The sequence below is a fragment of the Magnolia sinica genome, chromosome 17 (assembly GCF_029962835.1).
Source record: "Magnolia sinica isolate HGM2019 chromosome 17, MsV1, whole genome shotgun sequence".
NCBI lineage: Eukaryota > Viridiplantae > Streptophyta > Magnoliopsida > Magnoliales > Magnoliaceae > Magnolia > Magnolia sinica.
In genome coordinates this window covers 53,266,522-53,279,612 of record NC_080589.1, presented here as the reverse complement: position 1 = coordinate 53,279,612, position 13,091 = coordinate 53,266,522, and the positions used below count along the sequence as shown (strand labels likewise).

At 38.1% G+C, this 13,091-nt stretch overlaps 1 long non-coding RNA gene across 1 annotated transcript; it reads right to left on the bottom strand.

Moving 5' to 3' along the window:
* Positions 1-11,740: 11,740 nt before the first annotated feature.
* On the bottom strand, positions 11,741-12,894 carry LOC131231105 (uncharacterized). The gene is made up of 3 exons (XR_009164204.1): positions 12,702-12,894; positions 12,546-12,610; positions 11,741-12,216 (listed from the first exon to the last, which is right to left on the bottom strand). It is a non-coding gene; the product is annotated as an uncharacterized LOC131231105 (long non-coding RNA).
* Positions 12,895-13,091: the final 197 nt, after the last annotated feature.

Below are 13,091 nucleotides of genomic sequence, written 5' to 3'. Positions count from 1 at the left end.
ATATACAATCAGCCTCGACAATCGGAATCAGCTTATATAATCGGCCTCAACAAATCAGAATCGGCCTATATAATCGACCTCGACAATCAGCCTCGACAATCAGAATCAACCTCGATATTCGACCTCGACAATCAGAATCGGCCTATATAATCGACCTCGACAATCAAAATCGGTCTCGATACTCGACCTCGACAATTGGAATCGACTTATACAATCGGCCTCGACAAATCAGAATCGGCCTCGATACTCACCCTCAACAATTAGAATCGGCCTCTATAATCAGCCTCGACAAATTAAAATCGGCCTCGATACTCAGCCTCAACAATCGAAATCGCCCTATTCAATCGGCCTCGACAATCAGAATCAGCCCCGATACCGGCCTCGACAATCGAAATCGGCCTCGACAAATCAGAATCAGTCTCGATACTCGGCCTCAATAATCGGAATCGGCCTATACAATCGGCCTCGAAAAATCAGAATCGGCCTCTATACTGGGCCTCCACAATCGGAATCAGCATATACAATCGGCCTCGACAAATTGGAATCGGCCTCGATACTCGGCCTCGACAATCAGAATTGGCCTATACAATCGGCCTCGAAAAATCAGAATCGGCCCTGATACTCGGCCTCGACAATCGTAATTAGCCTCGATACTCGGCCTTGACAATCGAAATCAGCCTATAAATCGGCCTCAACAATTAGAATCGGCCCCGATACTCAGCCTCGACAATCGAAATCGGCCTATAAAATCTGCCTCGACAATCGGAATCGGCTTATACAATCGGCCTTGTTAAATCAGAATCGACCTCGATACTCAGCCTTGACAATCGAAATCAACCTATACAATCAGCATATAAACAAGGCGGGGTCCATAGATGAACAACCGATCAATCAAAATATAAAGATCGGTACTCAGCCATGGTTATATCAAATCCGATAGCACGGAGCCATCCGTCTATGGTGAATGGGGCTCACTTATTTGGGTTAACCCACTAAGAGAATGATGAGAATGGGCCTGACAAGGCCTAAGGGAAGGTCACAATGTGGACATTCAACCATCATTACCGATCAATGTGGACATCTAACCAACATTGCTCCCAAGGAGTGACCCACATAAGGGATTCATACACAACATAACGGCCACACATACATTACCTTGGACCCCATTATGGGCCTCTTATATATCGCGTTGGGCTTCATACAAGGGCCTCAAACGAATCACAATGGGCCACGCCCGTGGGCCTCAAATACATCACAATGGGCCTCGCCCATGAGCATCGAATACGACACAATGGGCCTCGCCCATGAGCCTCGAATACATCACAATGGGCCTCGCCCATTGGCCTTGAATACATCACAATGGGCCTCGCCCATGGGCCTCGGATACATCACAATGGGCCTCACCCATGGGCCTCATACGTCAAGTGGGCCACATCACATGGGCCACATTATTTAGGCCGCACCAATGTGCTTCATGTATATTAAATAGGCCGCACCGATGGGCCTCATGTATATCAAATCGGGCCAACCCTTATGTATTTTTGATATCCGACCTATTCATAAAGTTAACATAGAGATAAATGAAGTGAAAACAAATATCAGCTTGAGTGGAAACTCCTGTGGCTCCTAAGAAGTTTGAATGGTGGATGTCACTGTCCCCATTAATTTTTCAATGGTGGGGGTCCGCTTGAACTTTAAATCTAACCCGTTCTTTTAATCATGCCATAAAATGATATCTCAAATGGTTGGACAGTTGGATACAACCCATGCATCATGGTGGGTCCCATAGATAGACGACATGGATGAAATAGGTGGGAACCACAGAAGTTGTTGCTGCCAGTACAGCAGCTAGGCAGCTGTGTATGATGCAACTACTGCTGCTTCACATGGCATAGGTGGGTCCCACGTAGGGTCTACCATAACATAAAAATACACACACACACACACACACACACACATATATATTTATATAAAATATTATATTTAATATAATAACCACATCCAGGCCCTGGACGGCCTGGACAGACGCATACATCAAGGTGTAGCCCCACACGTGGGGTGGGTCCCAACAATGTTCAGGCCCTAGACGACCTGGATCATACACATGCATTATGGTGTTGCCCATTCAAATGGATGGATGATGTGGATGGGGTCCCACAGACCCTACTGACGTTAATACGGAAGCTAGTAGCTGCCTGCATCAGGCAGAGCAGGTGGGTCCCACGCAAGGCCCACCACCATATATTGTATAATATATATATATATATATATATATATATATGTTAATATAATATTAATTTTTTTATTTTTTATTAGCCTGCTAGTACACTCCACCATCAGTTCACACTACACTATTAGCCACACCCACTGTGAGTTCACGCACTCCACTGTTAGCCACATCCAGCGTCTATGGATACAACACAGGCATCATGGTGGGTCCCACACGGACGTGGCCCACCTGATTGGATCAATCTGATACTTGTATTTCCTCATCATCCAGGCCTGCTGGATGGCCTGGATAAAATAGATGGACGGTGTCGATGAAGACACGTAATCATGGTGGGCCACACCGTTTGGATGGATGGACAGAGTGGATTAGAATAAATACATTAAGGAGGGCCCCACCCACACGTGTGGGGTGGACCACGTCCTATATGAATGGTTGGGATGACATATAAACATCATGGTGTGTCCCACATGGATAGGGTCCACCGGTAGATGGCATGGATGTAAACATCATGGTTGGCCACACACTTCATCATCATCATTACCATACAAAAAGGAAAAGAGAGAAAGAAAGAGAAAAAGGAGAGATCGGATGGTGATGGAGGGACCCTGCCACTATGGGCCCTCCATGGTTGCAATACATAAATCAAGATGGGTCCCACCATATGTGGGCCGTCAAATCACAAAAATTAAATCATAAAACATCCACCGTTAGATCTCATCTTCCTTCTTCTGCCTATAGGTTCTGGAGCTCCAAGGAAACAATTCCAACGGTTAAGATGGTCTTTGGATGGTGGAGATGGGAGGTAAGAAGGTGGGCCACACACAAAGCTCTCTCTTATGGAAGCTCTTGCTTGGACGGTGGACTCTCATGGAGTTTGCTTGAAAGTGAAGGAATGAGAGAGAGAGAGAGGATGGGATGTAAAGAGAGAGAGGGATGGGTGAGTAAGTAATGGGTGATGGGTATGTACTTAACATGCAAGGGTGTGTAAGAGAGAGAGTTGACTTTGGGGTTGCTCTTATACTTGACATGAGTTGATTGATGTGCACTGGATTGATGAGACATGTTGTAGAGTTTCTCTTGGGATTGCAAACGCGCGGCGTTTTCTTGAACTGAATGCTGGCCCACATCTCCTGGCTTGGGTATCGTCTCGGCGTGCGAGACATGGCATCGGAACCGCGGTGACGGCGCGGTCGCTAAGGTACAAGTCTCGGGTTGAGTTGACTCAAGTTAACAGGACTCGGCTTAGGATCAATTGCAAATATTGGATAAAGGTCGAAGGTTGCCGAAATTTAATCGGGAGGACCGTGGGAACCTACGGAATGATACGGGCTAAGATACGGGTCTTACAACAAGTTTGCTTAATTGCCCACATTATCTGGAAGAATGTGAGATCTTGTAAACACAAGTGAACGAACTGATCCATAATGGTCAGGTCAAAGAGAGCATGAGTACATGTACTGTGTCAGCTCAAGAGCCTAATGCAAAGTACAAGGAAAATGCCGACAAACATCGACATCAGAAATTATTGGAGTACAATGAGCGAAGTCCCTTGAGCAATGTTGTCATATCGCATATGTGATCGTGTGCGATCGCATATGCTTGTGCGTATGTGCATATAGATTTTTTTGAAAAATTAAAAAAAATCAGAAAAATATGGGGGAAATAAGAAAAAAATGAAAAAATATAAGAATGTAGGGAGAACTTTCCTAAGTTAATAGATAAATAATTTTATATGCCATTGCAATATATTTAAGTAAAATAAAACCAATTAAACAATACATTAAATATTAAGTCATCAACATTCGATAATATTTTTAACAAATATCAATCAACATTACAATCAACAATATCAACACACTTAATAATAGGGCTGAAAGTTGGGCGAGTTCAACCCGACCGACCCGTGACCGACTCGACACTGGGTTGGGCTCGGGGAAGATGTATCGGGCTCAATCTTAAGCTTGGGCCATAGAAACACCAACCTGATAAAACTTGGGTTGGGCTCGGGTTGACGTCTTGGGTTGCCCGACCCAACCCGAACCCGATTGATATATATGTTACTTATAAAATATAATTGAGTGTGGATCGTCTGTGTTGAAGGCACAGGAAATTCTAGTGCCTTTGGGTCTCATTGGCCCACGTCATTTTTGATGACTCATGCTAACAAGATATGCCAGATTTCTCTCTCCCAAATAGATTGCGTGCTACACAACACAATTTTTAAAGGAGTAGTTATCCTATATTTTAGCTTGTTTGTTTAGAAAAAATGATTTATTTTTTTATGATAAATAACTACATATATAATTAAAAATAGCATTTCTATAAAAAATAAGACCTGTTTTGAAATATAATAGACTAATGTAATAACAAAAATATTAGCATGCATCCACCTGACCAACCCGCCCAACTTGACCGATCCCGCTTAGGTTAGGCTTGGGTTGAGAATTCCCAACCCGAGGTTGGGTTGGGTTGGGTTAGGTTTGAGGTATAGGAACATTGGGTTGGGCTAGGGTTGAGCACCAACCCAATCCAACCCGCCCAACTTTCAGCCCAACTTAGTAAGTAAACAAAATGAAGAAGCTATTTATTTATTATTGATCTATTATAATTTATAATTTGTAAAAAAAATAAAAAATAATAGTAAATGGTAAATGGCTATGCTTTTATATACATTAATCTATTTGGCATTATGGCATTTGATCACCACCACTTTATCATCATCACCATCATCATCTGAGTCATGTCCTTCTTCCACATACGCTTCTTCTTCTTTTGTTTCTTCATCATCTGTATGTAGTAACACTTCATTAACATCTAACGGTGGATCTTAAGCTTGATCATTATCATCTCCTCCTTCTATCTCCTCAATTTCTTCAACGAGTTGACTGCTACTACTCGCCTCCCAGCTCTCCCTTATCCTTTGCCTTCGAGTGGAAGTTGAAGTACCTTTTACATGTGTCGATTCATATACAGCATCTTCAACTTGTAGCCATGTCAGGTCCTCTCTAACAAATATCAGGTCCTCTGTCTCTACGAGCCACTTGTTATCTACATCTCTTCTAAGCAGATAGGGTCAAAGAAATCAAACTTTTCTTTTCTACTCTGGAATCATTCTCGTAATTTTTATTATATTGGATAAAGACCAAGTCGTTAAGCTTCTTTTGCTATAAGCGATTCCTTTTCTTGGTGTGAATCTGAATTAAAGAATGCACATTTGACATTGACTATTTAGTTAATTAGCTTACACTTATAACTTATAAATTGAAGTTAGTACAATTACTAAACTTACCACCTTGAACGTGCTCTAGTTGTGCTCGTAACCACTGGCAGAACATGTGAATCTAAGAATCCTCATAGGCAGCTTCTTTAAAATTGGATCCTTCCTGTTCGGGTCCACTCCATAGGCAGCCCACTAATCAGCTGAGAAAAGCAGTTTAAGTAGGTTAGACTTTGTAGATTACATTATAAATATATATATATATATATAAGAGAGCTGAGACATTCATACTACTTACTGGGCAATTTCATCATCTGATGCCTGATGACGATATCCCTTGAGAATATGCCCTCACTCTTTGTATAGAAGTCTAGTAAAGCTGAGATTCTGTCATGTTCTTCTCTATGTGGAATCATTCTTTCTAAGACATCAATAAATCCAACTACATGCATGATAAGTGCTTCTGCTGGATCGGGAGAAGCGAATAAACGAGCTGTATTAAGGATGTAAGCAGCCGAATACAATGGAGATGACATTTGGCTGTCTCATCTTCTATCTATAATATCTATAATTGGCTTGTAATCACGCTTTTTATAGTTAAAATGGTCCATGATCTTATTTCTCGCCCTCTCTATCGCATCATATATATAACCCATTGTAGGCTTCGCGTCCTCGTCCACCACTACAAGAAATCCCACCTTTAGCGACGAAAATTTTCGTCGCTAAAAGATAAATTTTCGTAGCTAAAAAGTTTTAGCGACGAAAATTTTCATCGCTAAATTTGTCGCTAAAAGACCGAAGCAAATGGTTTTTAGTGACGAAAAATTTTAATCGTTGCTAAAGGAAAGCTTTTAGCGACAAAAATTTTCATCGCAAAAAAACTTTTGCAAAAGTTTTAGCGACGAATATTTTTGTCGCTAAAAAATGAATGTTAAACTTTTAGCTACGAAAATTTTCGTCGTTAAAAATATTATGCAAAACTTTTAGCTACGAAAACTTTCGTCGCTAAAAAATATTTGCACAACTTTTAGCTACGAATATTTTCGTCGCCAAAAATATTTTGGAAAACTTTTTGCTACGAAAATTTTCATCGCTAAAATATATTTGCATAACTTTTAGCTACGAAAATTTTCATCGCTAAAAATATTTCGCAAAACTTTTAGCTACAAAAATTTTCGTTGATATGTTGCAACACTTTTAGCTACGAAAAGTTTCGTCGCTAAAAAATATTTGTATATCTTTTAGCTACGAAAATTTTCGTCGCTAAGAATATTTTGCAAAACGTTTAGCTATGAAAATTTTCGTCGCTAAAAGTCTCTTTTTAAAAAAAAATATTCCAGCACAAAATTCCGCACAATTCCTGATATACACCTATTACAATATATTTCATCATATTCATCCTGATATACAACTATTATATAATATATTTCATCATATTCACATTCACATCCATCTAAACCCAAACTAGTAAATCCATCCAAACATGAACTACATTCATCTAAAAACAAACAATCTTATCCACATCACATTCATTCACGCACAAATACATATAAGCTTAACATCATAAACAAAAATACCCTAAACCAAACCTTAACCTAAACCTAAAACCTATAACCTATAACCTAAACCTATAACCTAAACCTAAACCTAACCTATAACTTATAAGTTTAGGTTTAGGAAATCGGGTTCGGGTTCGGGATCGGGTTTAGGTTTGAGTTTTCAAGTTTAGGTTTAAGTTTAGGTTAGGGAGTTGAGATTAAGATTAGGTGTAGGTTTAAGTTTAGGGATTTGAGAATACGTTAAGGTTTAGGTTTAGGAAATCGGGTTCGGGTTATAGGTTTAGGTTTAGGTTAGGTTATAAGTTAAGGTTTAGGAAATTGAGTTTAGGTTATAGGTTTAGGTTATAAGTTAAGGTTATAGGTTAAGGTTTAGGTTATAGGTTTTGAGATTTGAGAATAGGTTTAGGTTAAGGTTATAAGTTTAGGTTTAGGAAATCGTGTTCGGGTTCGGGATGGGGTTTAGGTTTGGGTTTTCAAGTTTAGGTTTAGGTTTAGGTTAGGGAGTTGAGATTAGGATTAGGTGTAGGTGTATGTTTAGGTTTAAGGATTTGAGAATACGTTAAGGTTTAGGTTTAGGAAATCGGGTTCGGGTTATAGGTTTAGGTTTAGGTTAAGTTATAGGTTAAGGTTTAGGAAATTGAGTTTAGGTTATAAGTTTAGGTTATAGGTTAAGGTTTAGGTTTAGGTTATAGGTTTTGGGATTTGAAAATAGGTTTAGGTTAATGTTATAAGTTTAGATTTAGAAAATCGGGTTCGGGTTCAGGATTGGGTTTAGGCTTGGGTTTTCAAGTTTAGGTTTAAGTTTAGGTTAGGGAGTTGAGATTAGGATTAGGTGTAGGTTTAGATTTAGGGATTTGAGAATACGTTAAGGTTTAGGTTTAGGAAATCGGGTTCGGGTTATAGGTTTAGGTTTAGGTTAGGTTATAAGTTAAGGTTTAGGAAATTGAGTTTAGGTTATAGGTTTAGGTTATAAGTTAAGGTTATAGGTTAAGGTTTAGGTTATAGGTTAAGTTTTAGGTTTAGGTTAAGGTTATATAGGTTTAGGTTTAGGTTTTAGGTTTTGAGATTTAAGAATAGGTTTAGGTTAAGGTTATAAGTTTAGGTTTAGGATATCTGGTTCGGGTTCGGGATCGGGTTTAGGTTTGGGTTTTCAAGTTTAGGTTTAGGTTTAGGTTAGGGAGTTGAGATTAGGATTAAGTGTAGGTTTAGGTTTAGGGATTTGAGAATACGTTAAGGTTTAGGTTTAGGAAATCGGGTTCGGGTTCAAGATCGGGTTTACATTTGGGTTTTAGGTCTAGGTTTAGGCTATAGGTTATAAGTGTAAGTTTAGGTTTAGGTTATAGGTTATAGGTTTAGATTAAGGTTTAGGTTTAGGTTTAGGTTATAGGTTTTGGGATTTGAGAATAGGTTTAGGTTATAAGAATAGGTTTAGGTTATAAGCATAGGTTTAGGTTTAGGTTTTTATGTTTAGGTTAAGGTTATAGGTTTAGGTTTAGGTTATAAGTGTAGGTTATAGGTTTAGGTTTAGGTTAGGTTATAGGTTAAGGTTTAGGGAATTGAGTTTAGGTTATAGGTTTAGGTTCAAGGATTTGAGAATACGTTAAGGTTTAGGTTTAGGAAATCGAGTTCGAGTTCGAGATCGGGTTTACGTTTGGGTTTTAGGTTTAGGTTTAGGTTATAGGTTATAAGTGTAGGTTTAGGTTATAGGGTATAGCATTAAGTTATAGGTTTAGGTTTAGGTTTATAGGTTTTGAGATTTGAGAATAGGTTTAGGTTATAAGTATAGGTTTAGGTTAGGGTGTAGGTTAAGGTTTAGGGAATTGAGTTTAGGTTATAGGTTATAAGTTTTTGGTTAAGGTTTAGCTTATAGTTATAGGTTTTGGGATTTGAGAATAGGTTTAGGTTAGGTTATAGGTTAAGGTTTAGGAAATTGAGTTTAGGTTATAGGTTCAGGTTATATGTTATAGTTTATAGGTTTAGGTTAAGGTTTAGGTTTAAGTTATAGGTTTTGGGATTTGACAATAGGTTTAGGTTATAAGTATAGGTTTAGGTTAGGGCATAGGTTAAGGTTTAGGGAATTGAGTTTAGGTTATAGGTTTAGGTTATAGGTTATAGGTTTTTTATTAAGGTTTAGGTTATAGTTATTAGTTTTGAGATTTGAGAATAGGTTTAGGTTATAAGTATAGGTTTAGGTTAGGTTATAGGTTAAGGTTTAGTGAATTGAGTTTAGATTATAGGTTTTGGGATTTGAGAATAAGTTTAAATTATAAGTATTGGTTTAGGTTAGGTTGTAGGTTAGAGTTTAGGGAATTGAGTTTAGGTTATAGGTTATAGGTTTAGGTTAAGGTTTAGGTTGTAGTTATAGGCTTTGGGATTTGAGAATAAGTTTAGGTTATATGTTAAGGGTGTGGTCTCTGCAAGTACAGATATAAACACGGCCTGTCCAAATGGCCAGGCCACTCTAATATTGTCCATAGAAAATAGACAGCTTCATCATGGTCATAATAGCGGTTCCCACCTTCCAGGGACCCCCGCTCAACATCCGAATAGCTCCGACGCACATCGGGGTCTGCTCCATCAATTTCGAGCAAATACAGATATAAACATGGCCTGTCCAAATGGCCTGGCCACTCTAATGTAGTCCATAGAAAATGGACAGCTTCATCATGGTCATAACAGCGGTTCCCACCTTCCATGGACCCCCGCTCAACGTCCGGATAGCTCCGACGCACATTCGGGTCTGCTCCATCAATTTCGAGCAAATACAGATATAAACACGGCATGTCCAAATGGCCAGGCCACTCCAATGCTGTCCATCGGAAATAGATAGCTTCATCATACTCATAACAGCGGTTCCCACATTTCAGGGACCCGCACTCAACATCCGCATAGCTCCGACGCACATCCAGGTCTGCTCATTTAAATAAAATGGATTATTAAGATCATTTAAATAAAATTAGGTGCAATCAACAATCTGACCTGGAGGATTCTGTTAGCATTGTTGACGGCACCTCGAATCTTGTTTTAGGGCCTAGAAATTCAAAATTAGATACAAAAATTAGAAAAACCAAAGAAATTTAAGAAAGATAGTCAAAGTCCATGTGAATGAGCACAAGTATGCACCTACATATGAATTCTGAAAAGCTATTGCATATCACAAAAAAATAATAATAATAATAAATAAAAAATCCTTGCATTTGGATATTCAACAAAATGAGTTAGAATGAATTCATTTGCCTAATTCATGGAAACCTTGCGTTTGGATATTCAACAAAATTAAATTGTAATAATTCAATTCAGTTCAATAAAGTCAGATTTCTGAGAAGGATTTAATGGTTTTAAATCCATGGTTTTTTAGAAAAGGTCCATTTCCTGGACGTTAAATTCAACAGGGAAAGTAAGATGGTTAATATTACTTTTCACAGTGCAAAGTTTCAGTTGTCTCTTCTTTACCTTCCATTTTCTTCTTAACAAGAAAATCCATATTTACTAATATTCCCATTTTTCTATTTTTCAAAAGAATGAGTTCGGACTCCGAAAGCGTCGGCTCCAGCACTCGTACTTTCAGCCCAAACCCTAACCAAGGACTCCAAAATTACCAAGTACTCATAAACATTCATTGCAAGCATTTTCTGTCTATGTGCATGACGACCATACTGTTAAGATCAATCCTCTTATTTTCATTTACAGAAACTAGTGGATGACAAATTATGTGTAACACAGAGATGGTTCAGCCACTTGTGCAATTAAGGAAGGTTCAAAAGGACATACATATTTAAAAGTTGGTCAAATCATAAATAGATGTATTATGGACGGAGACATTGTTTTCATTAATAGGCTACCTAGTACTCATAAGTAGCTTTAACAATTTCTTTATTCAACAATCTTGAATTAACTTTGACAATGAACTTCAAGTACAGCTCATGAAAATTAGCTTTAATCCATACACTTTCTTTACGTTTTTCTCTTTAATTTTGGTTCTCTCTTTCTGTTTTCTGGTTTTAGTGTTTTAGCTTATGTGAAACTAGAGTGGAAGTCTTTTGAAAATGTTATGGATTCATGTGTTCATTCATGCAGCATTTGATCAGGCTCCTGAACCAAATAAAGTTTGAGACTGATATGACTGCCTTCAATGAAGAGTTTCTTTCACTACAAGAAAAGGGGGTTTTAGCCTCGGTTCAAAACTATGGCAAAAAAGGTTAAAAAGTGAGGCTAAAGCCTTTAGCCTCAGTTTTGCCTCAGTTATCCAAACCGAAGTTGAAACCCCTGTGGCTAAAGGCTTTAGCCTCAGTTTTAGCAACCGAAGCTAAAATGACTTTTATAGCCTCGGTTCTTCAAGTGGGGCTAAAAACCTTTTTAGCTTCAATTTTCTCGAAATGAGGCTAAATCAAAATTTTAGCCTCCATTGTTTTCAACTGAGACTAAATCCAAATTTTAGCCTCAATTGCCTCCAACCGAAGCTAAATCTATTTTTAACCTCGGTTCTCAACAATCGAGGCGAAACCCTTTAGCCACAAAATTGAGACTAAAGATAAATTTAGCCTTTGTCTGAGACTAAAGATAAATTTAGCCTTTGTTGGCATCAACTGAGGCTAATTCAATTTTTAACATCATTCTACCCAAAGCAAAAGCCGATAAAGATTTAGTTCACCATATAAAGTGAAAGTATATCACTAAAGAGAAATCAAAACTATAAAATACTAAAAAACCACATACCACATTGGAATCAATGGCTTCAGAAGAAGGATCTACTTTCAGATTATGGACAATACCAGTTAAGGCAATGTCTGCCCCATATCCTTTGGAAACAACAAAGATGGAAGATCACCAAAGCTTTTACTGTTTGCTGTCAATCAATCAGCGTCAAAGGAAGATGCTGAAACAAGACTCAAACAATACAACAGTAGTCTGACCACCAAACAGCAGATTGTCTGTATCATCAACAACTCCCATAGAAGGAGAAAATAAAAAGGCCTCTCTCAACTCTGCTCTTTTCAGTTAATGACAGCAGCAGCTCTACTTAAAAACTCCATAACCTCTATCACTTAAACAGGACACCAGGAGGAAAAAAGAAATGAAAATCAGAATATGATGGAACTCCAGAGCTATGGTTTGCCATCATGCTTTATTATCTCCAACTACCTCCCTTTGGCAGCAACGACAACAATCAAATCATCGAATTTCTCAGTCTTCCCCAGCAATACCTCAATCTATAACAAGTAAGAACAAAAACATTACAACTGCAAACATCATTGTATGCAAACAACTACCTCCCAAAAATAAAAAGTAAATAGGAGTCTGGTTGTTGAGATCAAGTAACTAGTGTAGCCAAAGAGAAGAATTATATATGCTTGTCTTTCTGAAAGAAACGGAGGGGGGTGGTTTAATAAAACCGCAGAAATAATCAACCATGCTGGTTAAAAAAGCATGGGTATTTGAATTTGATCACTTCAAATAAGAAAAGAAGAAGAAGAAGAAGGTAGTAAGGATGATTAATTTGACATGACAAATATTAAAAACTAACATTAACAGTGCCAACCTTCGCTTTTGGAATGAGACGGCCCTTGGATTCATCCTTCATGTCAACTGTAGACATCAAAATCCCTGCTCATGATGGAAAAACAGATTATTATTATTTGTAATTCGCAAGTGTTGACAAGGGAACATGATAGGCAACAACCCAAGTTGGGCTTACTCTTCTCAATAGCTAGCCCTTTTTTCTTCAGAATCTCTACAACTGTGACGGCCGTTGTGAGTGTTGAAGTAGAAAAAGCAAGCAAGTTGAGCTAACATAATGGTGATAATAAATAACTCAAGAATGCTATTGAATCTCATAACCTGTATAAATGATTTGAACCCATTTATTTGGTTCTGTTAATCATGTTAATAACCTATGAGGATTTTATTTTATTTTTTTAAAATCCTACTTAGTTCTATTAATCATGTTAATAACCTATGAGGATTGTTTTTTTTAATAATCTCCTGCTTGCATATAATCATTTTCACTTTTAAGATCTGTGTATAGTAACCCGATGCATGCTTAGAGGAAACCTATGCTTCAAAAGGAATCTAGTTGATTTTAAAA